Genomic DNA, 16,769 nt, shown 5'->3' on the forward strand with positions numbered 1-16,769 from the left:
AAGTGTTTATTTAAAAAAAAATTGATTTGCTCCACTTCCAGCTTGTAAAGAGGTCAGATTTACTCTAACTGCACTTTTGAGAGTGGATTCATACATTTCTTTCTTCACTTAGGTCTAGTTCATACACACAGTGGGGTTGCTGTGTGCAGGCTCCCACTCCAAAGTGGTAACCTCTGGAGCTAAGTGGGTCAGGCAGATGATTCAGCCGAACATCAGCCTCACTGACAAATCAAAGAGAAAGATAACACTGTTTTAAATAACCACATCTCTTCTGAGCGTCGTGCAGTTTCCAGTTCTAAAAGTTACGACTGCAGGTAGGTTTCTAACTAGGTCTTATTCTTAAGCAAGCAATCTGCTCACAGTATTTAGCAACAATAATTCTACGTGCATAAGGTGGTGAAATGTCCTTCTTTATAGAAAGCAATCTTCTATTTGAAGGAGACTGCAACTGCCCAGTCTAATTATGGCTCAAAAGAAACGTAAGAAGGAAGTACAAGGGCCTTCAAATATCCTTCCAACAGTCAGCACCTAGAAAGCAGACTGAGGAGGGACACAAGTCATAGTCTCCCCCACTATGATGCAAATTTAAAATTACAGTCATTATTGCTAAATTTGTACAATTTAACAAATAAATTAGCATATGCAAATATATGACCTCTTTTATCCCATTTTTGCTGATGCATTTCCTTAGTTTTAAAAATGTGTACCAGCACTCTAGATCACAGGTAATAGAAGTTACAATAGTTGAACATAAGAGCTAAGAGCTTGAACTTGAGAATAAACTACGGTTACTTCCACACACAAAAGGGGAAAGAAGAATCCCAAAGTAGAATGTATGTCTAGATCATTGGGAATTTTTTATTATTATTCATAATAATAATAATAATAATAATAATAATAATAATATCTTCATTGTACATGCTGTTTTACAGAGCAGTGTAAGCAAAATTGGAAGGCTCATTCTTCAGGAAACTTGCTATCTGAAATTTGACAATGATAGAAATAAGAATGGAAAGCAAGAGGAGGAAAAGAGATGCAAGGGTAAAAATTGATATTCCAGCCTTGCATAAGAAAGAAGTGAGATTTCAAAAAGTATTCCAATGCATACATTTCTTCTTTTGTACAAAAAGCAATAGCTTTGATGGCACATCATTAAATATTATATATGCCTGCTTAGTATTTAAACACAGCAGTGTATATGTTTATATTTCTATAAAGGATTTTGGAATGCTAATGCTCTTGTAATGCAAACATTTCATCCATTTGGAGCCATTTTATTTCTCTCTACATCCAATTACATTCCCTGTAAGTACTCTCTACAAGAGACAAATTTTTATGTAAATTTATTTGCAGTTCAGGATTGTGCTAAATAATTGCTAACAGAAATGTATTATTTAGCTGCAGGCTATCTTACTGCATTAGAATTAAACAGTAACTGTTGCTCTTTCAGCAATGGCAAGAAACACCTGGCTTATGTCAACATCACTTGGATTGCCATTATCATGGTTTCAAAGTAAATTTATATCTCTACCTTTCTGGTTCATGGAAGGAAAATTGGTTATTTCTAGAAGTCCCCAGCTATTTTCAGCCTAACGGCATGGGAGGGGGGATTCTCAGCTTATATTTTTCCTGGTATTTTAATTAAGCACATTTTTAGTAGCCATGATTATACTATTATTTTACTTAGGGTTTCACTGTTAAAGTACCGTATTTTTTGCTCTGTAAGATGCACTTTTTCCCTCCTAAAAAGTAAGGAGAAATGTGTGTGCATCTTATGGAGCGAATGCAGGCTGCGCAGCTATCCCAGAAGCCAGAACAGCAAGAGGGATCGCTGCACAGTGATCCCTCTTGCTGTTCTGGCTTCTGGGATTCAGAATATTTTTTTTCTTGTTTTCCTCCTCCAAAAACTAGGTGCGTCTTATGGTCTAGTGTGTCTTATAGAGCGAAAAATACGGTAATAAATATTTTGTATTGATCCATTAGAATTTTTGAGGGGCTAAAAATATTTCCTGATTGATGGGGCAGAGTTCAAACAGTGGTGTTGGTGAATCAGCACATGCAGTCTGGCCATAGTTTGGACTACTGTAGTGAGTAGTCATGTTGTTTGGACTACATGGGGCTACATTTCAAGGACATGCCCTCCAACATTTCTCCGATGAGAATGGGAACGTCCTATTCCATTAGCAGCAGCAGTAGTAGTAGTAGTCATAAATATGACTCTCTGCCACTCTGGGCAGCTTCCAACATACATAAAAACATAAAAAACATTAAACATAAAAAACCTTCCCCATACAGGGCTGCCTTCAGATCAGGCATCCCCAAACTCAGCCCTCCTGATGTTTTTTAGGACTACAATTCCCATCATCCCTGACCACTGGTCCTGTTAGCTAGGGATGATGGGAGTTGTAGTCCCAAAACATCTGGAGGGGCGAGTTTGGGGATGCCTGCTTCAGATGGCTATGGGGTCAGATAACTCCATACCTTCCAACATTTCTCCGATGGAAATAGGGACGTCATAAGGAAAAGCGGGACATTTTGGGATCAAATCAGAAACTGAGACAGCATCTCTAAATCTGGAACTGTCCCTGGAAATTAGAGACACTTGAAGGGTATTCGGAAACTTCAGAATACCCTTTAAGAATTCTGCAGCCAGAACATTGACCAGGGCCAGTCTTGTAGCTTTAGTGGCTGGGTCCACATCTGGACAGAATTCGAAGTACTGATTATGACCTACAAAGTCCTACATGACTTGGGACAGGGTTACTTTTTTATTTTATTGTATTTTGTCACATTTCCAGTGTTGTTTACCATTTTTATCTCCCTGCTTATAAACTTGTATGGTGCTCCTAATATGCAATACTGTTTTAAATACATAATGGGCTTTATTACTGTATATATTGAGTTGGTGTGTTTTAGTGATTCTGTAAGCCACTTAGGATTTATTTATAAAGAGAAGTGAGGTAGACATTTCTTTATAAATAAATGCCTAGGTTGCAGAGCTCTGATCACCCAGAACTGATGCACCCCTTATGTGTGTCAACCAAAAAGCAATGTCTCAAAATCCTAGAAATATGACTCATGTGCTTTTTGCAAGTAACTACAGTGCTGTAAGAGTTAGAGAATCCCTTTATTTTAAGTGGACAATAATATTACAGCCTCAGAGAACTACTTTGTTGCACAGTCCTTAATATTTTTTTTACCTGCATTATATTCACAAAGTATTTCGTCCCTCAAAAGAAAGTTGAACCACACACAATGGCCCTGAACTCCACAGCCAGGAACTAGCCAAACTTTCTGCACTGAAATGGCCTGTTTAATTCATTTTGATGAGTACTTTATCCCCAATCAAACAGGAAAATGATCCAAAAATTAAAGATCTGATTAATGCGTTCTGTGACGTTAAAACAACTCCTAAATATTAATCAAATCTTAAGGACAAGCATTTAGTTATTCTCAAAACTCATAACGAAGCACCTGCAGTTTGTAAGAGGGAAAATAATAATTATTAAAGCCTATGAGTTACAGAGGGTGCTTTGATTAGTCTGAGACTTTTTCCCCCTTCTGCCTTCTGTAATCAAGTTAATTATTGCATGCAATAACTCCTGTAAGGATTACACTGTATTTAACAAAGCAAGCCTTTTGCGCGGGTGCTTATTAATTATGACAGCTCCCTGCAAAGCCCTATTACTAGTTAATGCTTTATTCTATAAAGAGATGTCTCCTACTTCAGAATCTAGTTCTGTCTCAATTTGCTTCTGAAGATATTGGCATTACACCAACCAGTTGTCTAAGTCAGTTTTAGCTTGATTCGAGGGGTGGGGCAGCGGTGAGGGGAGTCTGGAAAACTCGAATTCACATTGAAAAGAAAACAAGGGGTGGTTCTTGTTTTCGCTCACCAACCAGTTAACACTGTCCTGTTCAAAGAACCAGTAAATCACTTCAAAATGTTTCATGAACTTGACCTATCCATTTCAAAATCAACAATATATTTTAATTACAGTGGTGCCACGCAAGACGAATGCCTCGCAAGACGGAAAACTCGCTAGACGAAAGAGTTTTCCATTTTGGAGGTGCTTCGCAAAACGAATTTCCTATGGGCTTGCTTCGCAAGACGAAAATGCATTGCGAGTTCCTGCGGGGGTTTTTTCTTTCCCCCCTTTTTCTAAGCCGCTAAGCCGCTTATCCGCTTATCCGCTAAGCCGCTAAAAGCCGCTAAACCGCTAATAGCGCTAATCCGCTAAGCCGTCAATGGGCTTGCTTCACAAGACGAAAAAACCGCTAGACGAAGAGACTCGCGGACCGGATTCTTTTCGTCTTGCGAGGCACCACTGTATTAGGGTCCAATTCTGCATTGACTGCATCTAATTTCTTTGCATAAGGCATATGTGGTGAGGCCTTACTCCAAGCGAGGCATAGGCAAACTCGGCCCTCCAGGTGTTTTGGGACTATGATTCCCATCATCCCTGCCCCCTGGTCCTGTTAGCTAGGGATGATGGGAGTTGTAATCCCAAAACATCTGGAGGGCCAAGTTTGCCTATGCCTGCTTCAAGCCAACCTGACATTCAGCAACAGCAGCCAGAGACCTGAGGGCTGGCTGAAGGACAACCATAATTCCCAAGGATGAAGGAGGGGCTGGCCCATGGCATAGTCACTAGCTGCCCGTGCCATGTGCTCTTTACCCGGCCTGCCCCACCACCCACACCATACCACCCCCTACCCTGCACCACTGCGATTGGGGCCACTAATCCTGTGAGCCTTCTGGTTGTTGCATTTTCCACTAGCTGAAACTTCTAGACCAGATGCAAGGGCAGCCTCACAGAAAGTGCAGTAATCAAGCCTTGAGCTTACCAATGCATGGACCACTGCAGTCACAAATGAGCACCAGCCCAAACTGGTAGAAAACACCTCTTGACCACAAAAGGTAACTTGGGCTTCTAGTGACAGAGATGGAGTACCCCACTATGTACCTGCTAATCAGGAGTACAACTCTGTCCCAAACAAGCAACTGATCTATCTCCCAGATAGGCAAATTGATTTAGCAGTGCCAGGATCAATAACAATTGTGTGTGTATGTGTGTGTCTACCATCAATAATATAATCATCACAGTCTGTACCTTCTGCATTTCCTTTCCTTCTTATTTCATTCTTTACAACACACACAAACACACAACTCAGGATAAGACTTCATGCATCTAATGAAACTGACTTTCATGTGGTCCATTCTAAGATATGCAATTTGTTGGTCTCTAGGGAGTTGTTTTTCTGCAACAGAGAAGCATAGCCATTCTTCTGGGAATTATTTAAGTATTTAACAATATGTATCCTTCTGAATAGTCATGCCACTTGACAGCAATGTGTACATGGTGAGGCACAGAGCCTTTTCAGAGTGTTTTCAGAAAATAGTTCAAAATCTTGCAGGCCATATGTTATCATCAGTTTGGCAGCATGGATGGCACAAATATTCTTTTACTCACATGTTTATTGTGTTGGCAGCTGCCTCCCTGCTTAATTTACTGGTATGCTTCCATCCTGTCTTGTTACGAAGGTGCATGCACCTCGCTCTCAAGCCTTCCAGAGTATTCGTTTCCTGTAATGAAAAACAAGAGTGGTGCTTTTGCTGTCCTTACATCTTACTGTGTCTCTATCTTCTTAGCCTGCAAGGAATTCCTTCCACCTGCTGAAGTCCCCCCCCCCCAGAAACTCATATTGAATGTACCTACATTTACTATGGTTTAGTTACAATTTTATGTGACTGCAGATGCGCAAATGCATTTTCAATGCTCAAGTCTATCTCCATCCAGCTTATCACTGGTGTTCCTCTTTTATCCTAATGATAGTACTTACCATAAAATACCTAATCTCCAAAGTACACCAGTACTGAAAGGTTAAAGCAGTGGATGGGGGGGGGCAATATCCCTTCTATGTTTTCAGAAACACCCATATCTGTGTCTATATTTGTTCTAGTCTCTATGCCGACGTTGAGTATCTTCTGTTTGGTTTGGAGCATAATGTAACAGCATAAACATCTTGCCAAGTCAGTCCATGCAATCCAACATTCTGTATGTGCTTACAAACTGGCAGGTGCTGACAAAGGAAAGTCAAAAGCAGGTCATGGTAGTGAAAACCATTGTCCTGGTCCTCCATACAGGAAAGTAGTGCCTTTCAAAGGGAGGCCCACTTGTCTTTTGCCTTTGTTGAATGGGAAAAGTGGGTGGTTTGAGTGTTCCTAATAGTGCAAATTAACCAACCACACAATCCATTGTTTTGGATAGAATTCCATTTATGTTTACTTAATTTACCTGAATTTGGGACGCTTCCTTGGAATTGTTTAAAAGCTGGAAGAGTAGGATGGTTCATACAGCAGTAAGCCAGAAATATATGCATTTTGTAGTTTAATAATCAGGTTTCAGTTTGAAAGGCAGGCACACACACACACACACACACACATTTAATTATAAGAATGGATCTTGATAAAAATTGAAAAGTGTAGGGAGCACACAAAATTAGATTTAGTATTTGAACAAATAGGAGAGATTATATTGATTTATCTGTTCATTTCCATATACAATTCAATAAAATGTATCACTTGAAACTTAATGGGAAGGAGAAATACCCTCAGACCTCCACAGGATTGGTGTGAAGTATTTTCAACATGTCAATACCCTGCATTCACTTTATCTAAAGCTTCCTCAGATGCAGCTCTAAGCAAAACAAATTGCATTAGGTAATTAATTTCTTATGGACTGAGCTGAACTTTCGGTTTTGCAGAAATGGTGTATATCAGATACTAATGCCTAAAAACACGTTAGATATTTATCTGTAAATATTCTGCTCATAACATTGATATTTCAAGCAAGCACTGTGATTCATGAACAAAGTTTATACAAAATTGAAACTAACCTATTTAATAAATGAAACAAATCTGTAGAAGGAAAATATGGCAATTTGCCAGGATTGGGGGGGGGGGGGTAATCACAAATTTATATGAGAAATCCTGTAGAGCCCCAATGCGAGCTTTGCTTCCATTGCAAATTGTTGGCATGGTGGGGGACAATTCTGATTACCATCACAGCTAGGGCAGTGAGTTAAAGCCCCTCTTCCCCCAAACCATGCTGCCCATCCATCCTGGACCCTCTTGTGCCAGCTACGCAAAGCCAAACTTCAAGACAAACATCTACTTTGTCTTCAAAGTGCAAAACATAGAGCCAGAAAGATATAGTCCCATAATCTGTGTCATATCGTCTGAGTTGTGGTCTCCATTTACATATCCTAGTGGCTGTGTGTGCAGTGATTTAGTGCAGACATGCCACATTCAGTGCTCTGTGGTGGTGATGTGGGTGTGGCAGTTGTCAACATAGGGTCAGGTCCATCTCAGGTGTGAAGTTATGTCATCACTGGGGTGCATAGATAGTAGGTACTGTGTAATGGGGTGCTGTGTAGAAGGGCATGAACAGTGCTTGAACCATGCAGAGTTTCACATGGCTTGAGTTAAAGAGTACTTAAGCTCTGCAGCTGACAGCAGCTGCACTCCAGCAAGGTTCCTTCAGGGCCATAAATTGCTTTGCCTGTAAAGAACCATTGTATCTTAAAGGGTTGTTAAAGTGCCGTGACACATGAAACATACATAAGTGAGTGCGTTTTTTTGCATCTGAGGTCTTATTTAAACTGGGCAATACTTTTTAGAATATTGCAAGATATGCACGGCAACTTTTACATATGTGTGTGTGTGTTTAGGTTTTTGTTTTTAATTGTTAATGTAAAGTGTTTTGAGTTACCACAATTGCTTTCTGCCTGTAACCAAACTTTCTGTCTATAAACAAACACATTTCACCCAGTTCTGTGTAACTTTCCAAACTGTTTTAATGCAAACAAAAAACGTGTGCGGAGAGGCAATGCTGATTAATCCCTATCAGTCATTTATCGCTCAGAAAAAAACACTCCTTCCAGCTAGATACACGAGTTTACATCTTTTTCTTGAGGAGAAAATGTTTCTCCAAAGTTTTCCCTTGAGGAGTACTGCTGTGCCTATCCCTGCTTGCTATTTTCACAGACCCACTTCACATTTTCCTCTGCCTTGCTTGCAGGCAATGGGAAAACCTAGTAAGTTTGAACTGCAAAAAGAGAGAGAGAGACTCCTTTGGTCACTGCGTTCAGTTATTAGGGTGAGCACAACCCCACTGCAGCACAATTTTCCCCCAAGTTCTATAAAGAGAGGGGCGGACAGAGGGGGAGAAGGCTGCTTTCGACATATCTGTACAGGTTCAGCACAGCATAGTTGATCCTAGAACATCCCTTTTAACTTTGTACAGCACATATTACTCTCCACACTGCAGAAGCCAGGATGCATAGGGGAAACAAATTAACCACTGAAAACACACTGATACTGGCTGTATCAGCAAATGACTTCTCAGCTCACTCTCCAAAAATACTGTAACCATCTCACTTTATGGCCTGCCCTGCCAAGAAAAGATTTTCAGTCTGCAAACTGAATCAGGACAGTGAAAATCCAGCTCAATATCAACAACCCCATTAGTAACTAGAGGAAGAGCCAAATGACATCATATTCATGCAGCCAATCATTAGCAGTCTCTAGTTTGAGCCAATCTTATTTTTTTAAATGCATATTGATTGTAAATATAATAATATATATTGCCATTGCATAGAGAAGGAGGAAATGAATTGTCAAGTTTAAAAAGATCAACTTAAATAAATTATTCAAAGATAATACCAGGACCTTATAGTATTAAAATTCTATAGTTTTACCAACATTAAAAAGTAATCACTGTTATTTCAAATTTGTGAAATAAATAAGTTATAATTTACATACAAACACCTGAAATACCAATCTTTATGATCCAGTTGTATATTTCAAATAAATTATATTTCATAGTACACACCATCATATTTCAAATTACATCTCTCACCAAAAATCTGTACAATACATAAACATTAAAAAACAAAAAAGGAAGATACATAAAAGGTGTGTTTTCTCCCCCCCTCCCCCCCATTGCTATAAACTAAACACAACCTAGCTTCCACTTGCTATCAACTTTAAAGGATTTTAAAAGAAATTATAACAAGTATTGTGGTAATTTGTATTCCCAACTATTTACTAAGTAATTGACACAACTATGGAACCAACAACTGAAATGTGAGGTTTGGGGAGGAAATGTTTTGCTCACTACAGAAATGTGTTTGTAGTCATTCACATGATCAATAGGCATATGAATAACCATGAATTACTTACAGTAATTTTTACATTGCTCGTACTAGCTTTGGTATCTAGTTACACAAGTATGATGACCACAATCCAACTCAGGTTAAATCATGCATACGACTATTGAAATCAATAGGGTTAAGAGCACTTTACTCTGTTCAGTTGCAGCCAATAACGACCAACAAAATAATCAGTATTGTGCAGTTGTTAGGTTTGGATAATTTATTTTATTTTATTGCTTAACATCAGCAGCAAACTAAGCTTTGGTTTAAACTATGGCACATTTACAGTTCTTATTCCTCACTTGACAGACTTCAGCACATTTATTTTATGCACAGTTCATTGATCAAAAATAATTATTTAAGAAAAGTATTAATTTAGCTGCAGGATGCAACATGAAAGCAGCTTCCTTAGAATAAGCGCAAAATTAAACCTAAGTGACTGGAACTAACGTTATTTGTCGCAATTATGCTTCACTTTGTTGTAGCTGGCATTCATTTTCTATTTTTACACTTCAGAACATTTACTAGGGATGCAAGTTCCAAAAATCAATACTAATAAACTTTGGTCAGTATTTACCCTCGTTTTATCCCAATCAGTTGTGGCCTACGGGCCATGAGGTCCTCAGAGTGCTGGAGAAGTAGTTATGAGTAAAGGAAATAAAATCAAGACTTTGGGGAAAGGCAATATACCCTTACGTTTGTCAGCATTAATTTAATAGTGCTAGGTCATATTTTCAGGGGGTAGAACTTCTAACTCTCAAGCGAATACAATACACCCACACTTCATTTTCACAATAAAGGTTTGCTTTACGCCATGCTCAGATTCATTCATGATTCACCCCAGATGATATCTGGCTAAAGGGGAATATATCAGTACGCACTTTACAACTAAAGTAATTCAATTTTTGTTTGGGTAGGACTGGAGGAGAACTTGTTTGCAGAGCATAACGGAAAATCCTCCATAATTTCATCTGTAACCAGTTTAGCATTTATCTTTCAGGAGTTGCATGCTCCTGCACACCTAACTTGTCTCTTGGGCCAGCTATAAACAAAACTATTTCTTTTACTCTCATATAAACCTGCACTGGCTCCCACTAGTTATTTGGACATGCATGGCTTTTATGACTATCCCAGGACATGGCTTTTGCTGTTTTTCAGGTTCTCGCTGCAATGCAGCTGAAATGTAAACTTGCTGCCATTCTCTGTTGCTTTTGCAGTGTGAGCAGTACTTCTTTTAGCTGTTTGGCTGCAAGCGCTTACTGCTTAAAATATATGTAGAGTGAATGCGTCATGAAAAGTTAATTTTTAGTCAATAGGATTGTTCCCTGTATGCATTAATAGTCAAATATGGTTATAAGAATAATTTGGAAGGGTGTTTTTTTTTTTTTTTTTTAATATAGCTCTTAGCCAGGAAGGAGCCAAAGCAAATAATGATGAGCAAACATCAGTGTTATTTCAGCCCCAGCCACAAATCTGAGCTAGCATCAAGGGAATAGAGCTTTTACTTGTCAGAGCAGGTTCTTTGATAGGTACTTAGTACATAAACTAAAAGCCAGACATGTTGAATCAGTTGAATCTGGGAGAAAATGTTCTTAATGTGAAGAGCCTCTAATTTGCAGCATGATGGAGAATCTTTAATGTGTGTCAAAGGGCAAGCCAGAATGTGGGTGGCACAGCTTAGCTTGATCAAGGGAGAATATAAAATAGATTGGGCAGGATTATGACCAGGCTAATTCAGAGAATACAGGGGTTCAATTCAAGGCATATAAAGCAGTTTGTTTATTTTAGGGAAGTTTCTAATGTTTGATGTTTTATCGTGTTTTTAATATTCTGTTGGGAGCTGCCCAGAGTGTCTGGGACAACCCAGTCCTATGGGTGGCATACAAATATAACTACTACTACTACTATTATAATAAACTAAAAGGGCACAGATCGCAAAGGCAGCATAATAAATCAAGTGGATGAACATTTTAAATAAAGAAGTCTGAGAAAATAAATATATATTTGCCTGGCATCTCTGGATAGAGTGCACCACAACTGGGCTGCTACACTGAGAGGGCACTCAGTAAAGAATTAAAATAGCTAGTAGAAGGGACACCACAGGACAAAGCAAATAACAAAACAAAGTAATGAATTTAGGGAGGGATACAAAAAAAAGTTTAGGGATTCATGCACAGGACTTAGTACATTAATGAGACTTCATGCATGATCCATTCACTGTTCCCTCAGCTATACAATTACTAACAACACTGCATTGGATGAATTATTATGTCCTGGCCATTTAGGATTATGAAAGTTGTCCCAACTTCCAAGACAAGGGGCATAACGGGCTTATGCATGCTCCGCTGATGCACTAGGGGTTCAGGAAAGTAACCCCTGTGCAAAACGGTTGTTGTCTGTACTTCTCTCCCATGGAAGGAAACAGGACATACATTAGCCACAGCTAAGTATACTGACAATGATTTCAATGGACATAAGAGCAACTAACTTTAATTGGAATCCAGCCTGCAGTTCTAAGCCACTCTCGCTGTTGAATGTCACTACTATTTATAGGGGAAAAACTGCATAGCCTGCATTGTTCATTGCAGTCACAAGGCTGTGGTGAACATAAAATCTGAAAAATGTATGTAAAGCACACGACCTGGGATAAATAAATAAACAAAAGCACACAGCACTGCACAGTGTGTTGCACTGGTCACCTCATTTGGATCTGTCCCAACAGTGGCTTTGATGTAGCTATGGAGAGAAGCAATTCTGTCCTCAAAGTGGCTAGCAGAATTGTCACAGTAGGTTTCTGAGGCTTCCAACATACTATTTACTGGGGCAGGTGTTAACAGGCATTGTACCTCTTGGCTGCATGGCTACCTGAAGACTCAACCAAGGTAGCAAAGCATACCTTTACTGCCTTCAGGGCTATTCAGCAGGCACAATATATGTTCCATCATCAGCATAATTGTTTCCTCCCGATGTATATTCTTTAAGCCTAAAGTAGTCCAATAAGCCTGAATCACTCCATCTAACTTCCTAGTTTCCATATCATCAATAACATAAAATCCATAGAACATTAGAAGCCCACTTATTTTTAAATTCCGAAACTTGAGTAAATAAACCCAGTTTTTATTATTTAAATCCTTAAACTCCTGGGAATTTGATTCACAACACTCAGAGAGGGCGCTGGCATGTAAATCAAATCAATATATTTCCATTTCAGTTTTTATTGACGGAGTGGTTGTTACAGCTGACATAAATCCAAGTTTAGCTCGAAGTTGTGATCATTCTTTCCTTGGGTAAATGTTGTGAAAAACTGACAATACAAAGAAAAACTGTCCAGACAGGTTGGTTCTTATAAAAATCTGTTTCACACTCTGATGGTGCTAATTGATTCTTAATGGGTTATGGTTACAGTGTTATTTGATATTAAGAAGAAGAAAAAACCCAAACCATGTTTTTATAGTAAGAAAGTTTTGAAGGTTGGGGTTGCAGAAAGGGGAATTATATTTAATCACTAGACATGTGGGAGGATTTCAACCTGGCAGCAACTACTCACATGGGAATCCAACAGAAAAAGCTTCTCTCAATGAATTAGAAATTAGCAACAGACAAACTGGAAAAATATATTGTACTTATATGGCCCAATGCAGAGGTTTCCTGGTGTTCAAAATGGTCATTATATAAAACATAACAATTCTCCCCTGCACCCAGTCCTCCAGCCTAGACTAGGACCCAGACCCTGCAATTATAATCTGAGGCCTTTTTTTCATGTGCCCCCTCCATGAGAGATCTGGAGAGTGGCAACATGAGAATAGGCATTTTCTGTGATGGCTCCCCATTTGTGAAATGCTTTTCCCAGAGAGGCTTGTTTGGTACCTTCATATCTTTAGGTGCCAGGAGAAAACATCCATCTTCACTAGGGCAGGGTGATATATCAAAATATTGTCCAAAGCTGGTTTGAACTCCATATCATGATATCAGTTTCATAATTTTTGACCTGGCCATATATCATGAATAAGTGTGTGTGTGTGTGTGTGTGTGTGTGTGTGTGTGTGTGTGTGGTGTAAAAATCACAATGCAGGGAAAGCCAGCCAATGCCTCTATATAGCTCCATCCTTATTTAAGACATCATGATATATTGGTATATCACAATGTTTAGCTGGTGATATATCACAATGATGAAAACCAGATAATTGCCCAGCCTTATTCTTCTCCTAGGCCAGGCATGTCCAAAGTCCATTTCAGGGGCCTAATCCAGACTGCCGTTTTACTTAATCTGGCCCCCGTGGCAGTTTATGTCGTGGGGTAAAATCCTAAACAACTTCAATCCCCAAAAAAGCTGAACAAGTTTGTGCTAAAATTGTAAAAAAAAAACAAAAACACACTCAACTTCAATTCTAAGAAAAGCTCAACTTCGGTCGGCCCTTACACATGTTCACTTCATCAAATCTGGCCCTCTTTGAAAAAAAGGTGGGGCACCTCTGACCTAGGCCTTTGGCTGATGAAACCATCTATGGTCTTTTGAACTGTGTGGGGTATTGTTTTGTTATTATGTTATGTGTTTTTGTGTTCTTGTACTGCAAACTGCCTTGTGCTCCTTGGATGAAGGGCGGTATATAAATTTAATAAATAATAATAGACTAGTACTGCACTGAATACCCAGGTGGGCATAGCAGAGTCAGGTCAATTCCACTCAGTTTCTTCACTCAGATCTTGGTGATGATACACGTCTAGATGAAATAATACAATGTCATATACTGTATCTTAGGCAGCAATTTTATGCACAGGTCGCTGACAAAGGGGAAGTTACTTCCAAGTACATATGCATAAGATTACACCAACTGTCCTTGACTTAAAGTTTAACGGTAGCCCATGGAACACTGCATGTACTCTTCTGGGCCACGGTTCTTTGTAGCAAAACAAAACAAAACGGGGGGGAGGAGGCATGCATACGAGTAGGATGGTGATAACATGTCTTATGCTTCCCTCACCTTACCCAGACAAGCTTTTCCACAATAGCAAATAACTACCAGAAAAGCAGAAGAATATAAACCAGACCTTCCCAAAGTTCAACAAGCAGCAGCAACAGATGAAAAGCCTTTTTCAGGAGCCTACTCCAATGCCTACTTCAATGCCTACTCCAAATTCATCTTACAGGCTTTTCACTTTGAGTGATAGAGCAGTATTGATTCTAGCAGCTAGCTGCTGGATTTCCTTTATTTTTAAGGACATATATTAGCATTCCCTGTTCTTAAAAAAAAAAAAAAAAATCTTGGCTTACAAACAAATATTTAAAAATCACAGCTAAGTTACATGAAATACCATGCTAAAAATATGCCATTAGCAAAGAAACAAAATGAGCATCAAAGCACCCTGGAAGGCAGCTTAGAAGTTAAATATTTTTCATCTGTGGGATGTGTGGCAGATGCCTACCATGGCTACCATCCCGAACAGGGTTCAGACATGAAGCAGCCCAGAATGGCACTCCTAAAATATTATCGGTAAACTCCTCACTGTTCTTCCCAATTGAATTTGAAGCAGAATGCATTATCTCCTTTGATGGATGCCAAACTAATGCCGAGAGTAACTAGAGCTTCTCTGGCATGTCTGGGACAGAGGTTGAGAGGAGTTTTCATAGGACTCTGCTGAATGTAACCAATAAGCCTGCTCCCAACTCCTTTAACCTTTTCAACATCCAGCTACTCACACCTAGACTCAAGTGACTACTGTATCATTATCAGCATTTATAATTTCAGGGCATATACTCACCAAACAGCCCTAACATATTTAATCTGCCTCATTTCCAATACATTTTTTATTTAGAGAAATGGCCTTGATTTTTCACATCAACTTACTAAGAAACATTGCCAGTAGGCAACAGTTATTCTGGCTTCGTTTAAGATGGAATACATGAGGCATTTTACGTTCAGGGGATGTTAAGATTTTGATTTCTCTTCTGGGGACTCACTGCGACACTGTTTTAAAACTCCTGTGCTAAATAGATAGCAAAGCTGATAAAATAAAAAGCTGTTCATAGGCAAAATATAGTCAACACAAGGAAGTGCATCACTCCAACGTTCATGTAATTGTGATCCTGTAAGACTTGACTGCCATCAGCATTTTTATATTTCCACATGAAATATGGGCAAGAAGTTACTTTAGACATGCCCTACCATCGTTAAAAAATAATCTGACTATATGGCATAAAAACCTCTGCAATTTAGTTATTGCAGGAGGAAACAGCACCTAAGTTACAGGCCTCTAAGGGGCAGGAAGTCATTTCTACTGAGCATGTTGGGATTTTATTTCATATACTTTCATTTAAGATTTACAGGAATCTCTCCCTATAACATCTAGAGACATATGGTTGTCGTGATCTTAGTTTGGGTGTTATTATTTAACATCTTTAGGCTTTGTATTTGATAACCTTTAGTTTGATATATTAGGAGATTTTTGTTATTGCTCTTCTGTCATGATGACTCTATAATACAGTGGTACCTCGCAAGACGAATGCCTCGTAAGACGAAAAACTCGCAAGACGAAAGAGTTTTTTGTTTTTTGAGTTGCTTCGCAAGACGAATTTCCCTATGGGCTTGCTTCGCAAGACGAAAACGTCTTGCAAGTTTGTTTCCTTTGTCTTGCAGGTTTGTTTCCTTTTTCTTAAAACCGTGCATTCAGGGGGTGCAGTTGCGACTTGACTTCGAGGAGCAACTCATAGCACGCGGTGTGGTTTTTGAAGACTTTTGGTGATTTTTGAAGCTTTTCCAAAATCCGTGCTTTGCAAGGCAAAAAGATTGCAAGATGAAAAAACTCACAGAACGAATTAATTTTGTCTTGCGAGGTACCACTGTAATTTGAAAGCTGATAAAAATGGAGCCTGCCCATAGTTGTTATTCTTTTCACCTGCCCAATGATAACCTGTTAAAGATTTGTGTGGCTCGCATGGAAAGGATTCTGTCCTGCAATTATTCTTTCAGCCCATGCATGATTTTGACAATTACGGGGTTTGGATACTTGTCAAACTACTGCGACTTTACGATTTAACCACTTGGTAAGAATTCAGTTTCAGTGTAAGGGATAAAGAAATGGTCATCAAGCAAGTTAAGAGGGCTATATTTGATCTTGTCAAAAATGTTCAGTTCCTTTCCCATCTTCTGTACTGTTCACAGGACAATCAAATGAAGCTGATATGGTACCTTTGGTTACATACGCTTCAGGTTACATACGCTTCAGGTTACACACTCCGCTAACCCAGAAATAGTGCTTCAGGTTAAGAATTTTGCTTCAGGATAAGAACAGAAATTGTGCTCCGGCGGCACAGCAGCAGCGGGAGGCCCCATTAGCTAAAGTGCTGCTTCAGGTTAAGAACAGTTTCAGGTTAAGAACAGACCTCCAGAACGAATTAAGTACTTAACCCGAGGTACCACTGTAGTGGTAGTTTTACCTACTGTCAATTCATCAGCTGTAGCTATAGGCCACAGGGCAGTTAAAAATAAATAAATGAATCAAGACACAGTTCCAACAGTGTTGCTCAACCACTCAGTATTATTAGAATAACT

General features: G+C 39.1%; 1 protein-coding gene across 9 annotated transcripts in view; it reads right to left on the bottom strand.

Annotated features, from left to right (window-relative positions):
- The window catches only part of ZNF385D (zinc finger protein 385D), a 421,068-nt gene that overhangs the window by 360,608 nt on the left and 43,691 nt on the right, over positions 1–16,769 (bottom strand). For 2 of the 9 annotated variants that reach the window (XM_079947339.1, XM_079947338.1), the window contains exon 2: positions 5,475–5,587. The exons of the other annotated variants lie outside the window; for them this stretch is intronic. The gene's annotated coding sequence lies outside the window, so the exon portion shown is untranslated. The remainder of the gene's footprint in view (positions 1–5,474; positions 5,588–16,769) is intronic. 9 annotated transcript variants of the gene reach the window in all.

The sequence above is a fragment of the Podarcis cretensis genome (genome assembly GCF_951804945.1).
Source record: "Podarcis cretensis genome assembly, chromosome: 12".
Taxonomy (NCBI): domain Eukaryota; kingdom Metazoa; phylum Chordata; class Lepidosauria; order Squamata; family Lacertidae; genus Podarcis; species Podarcis cretensis.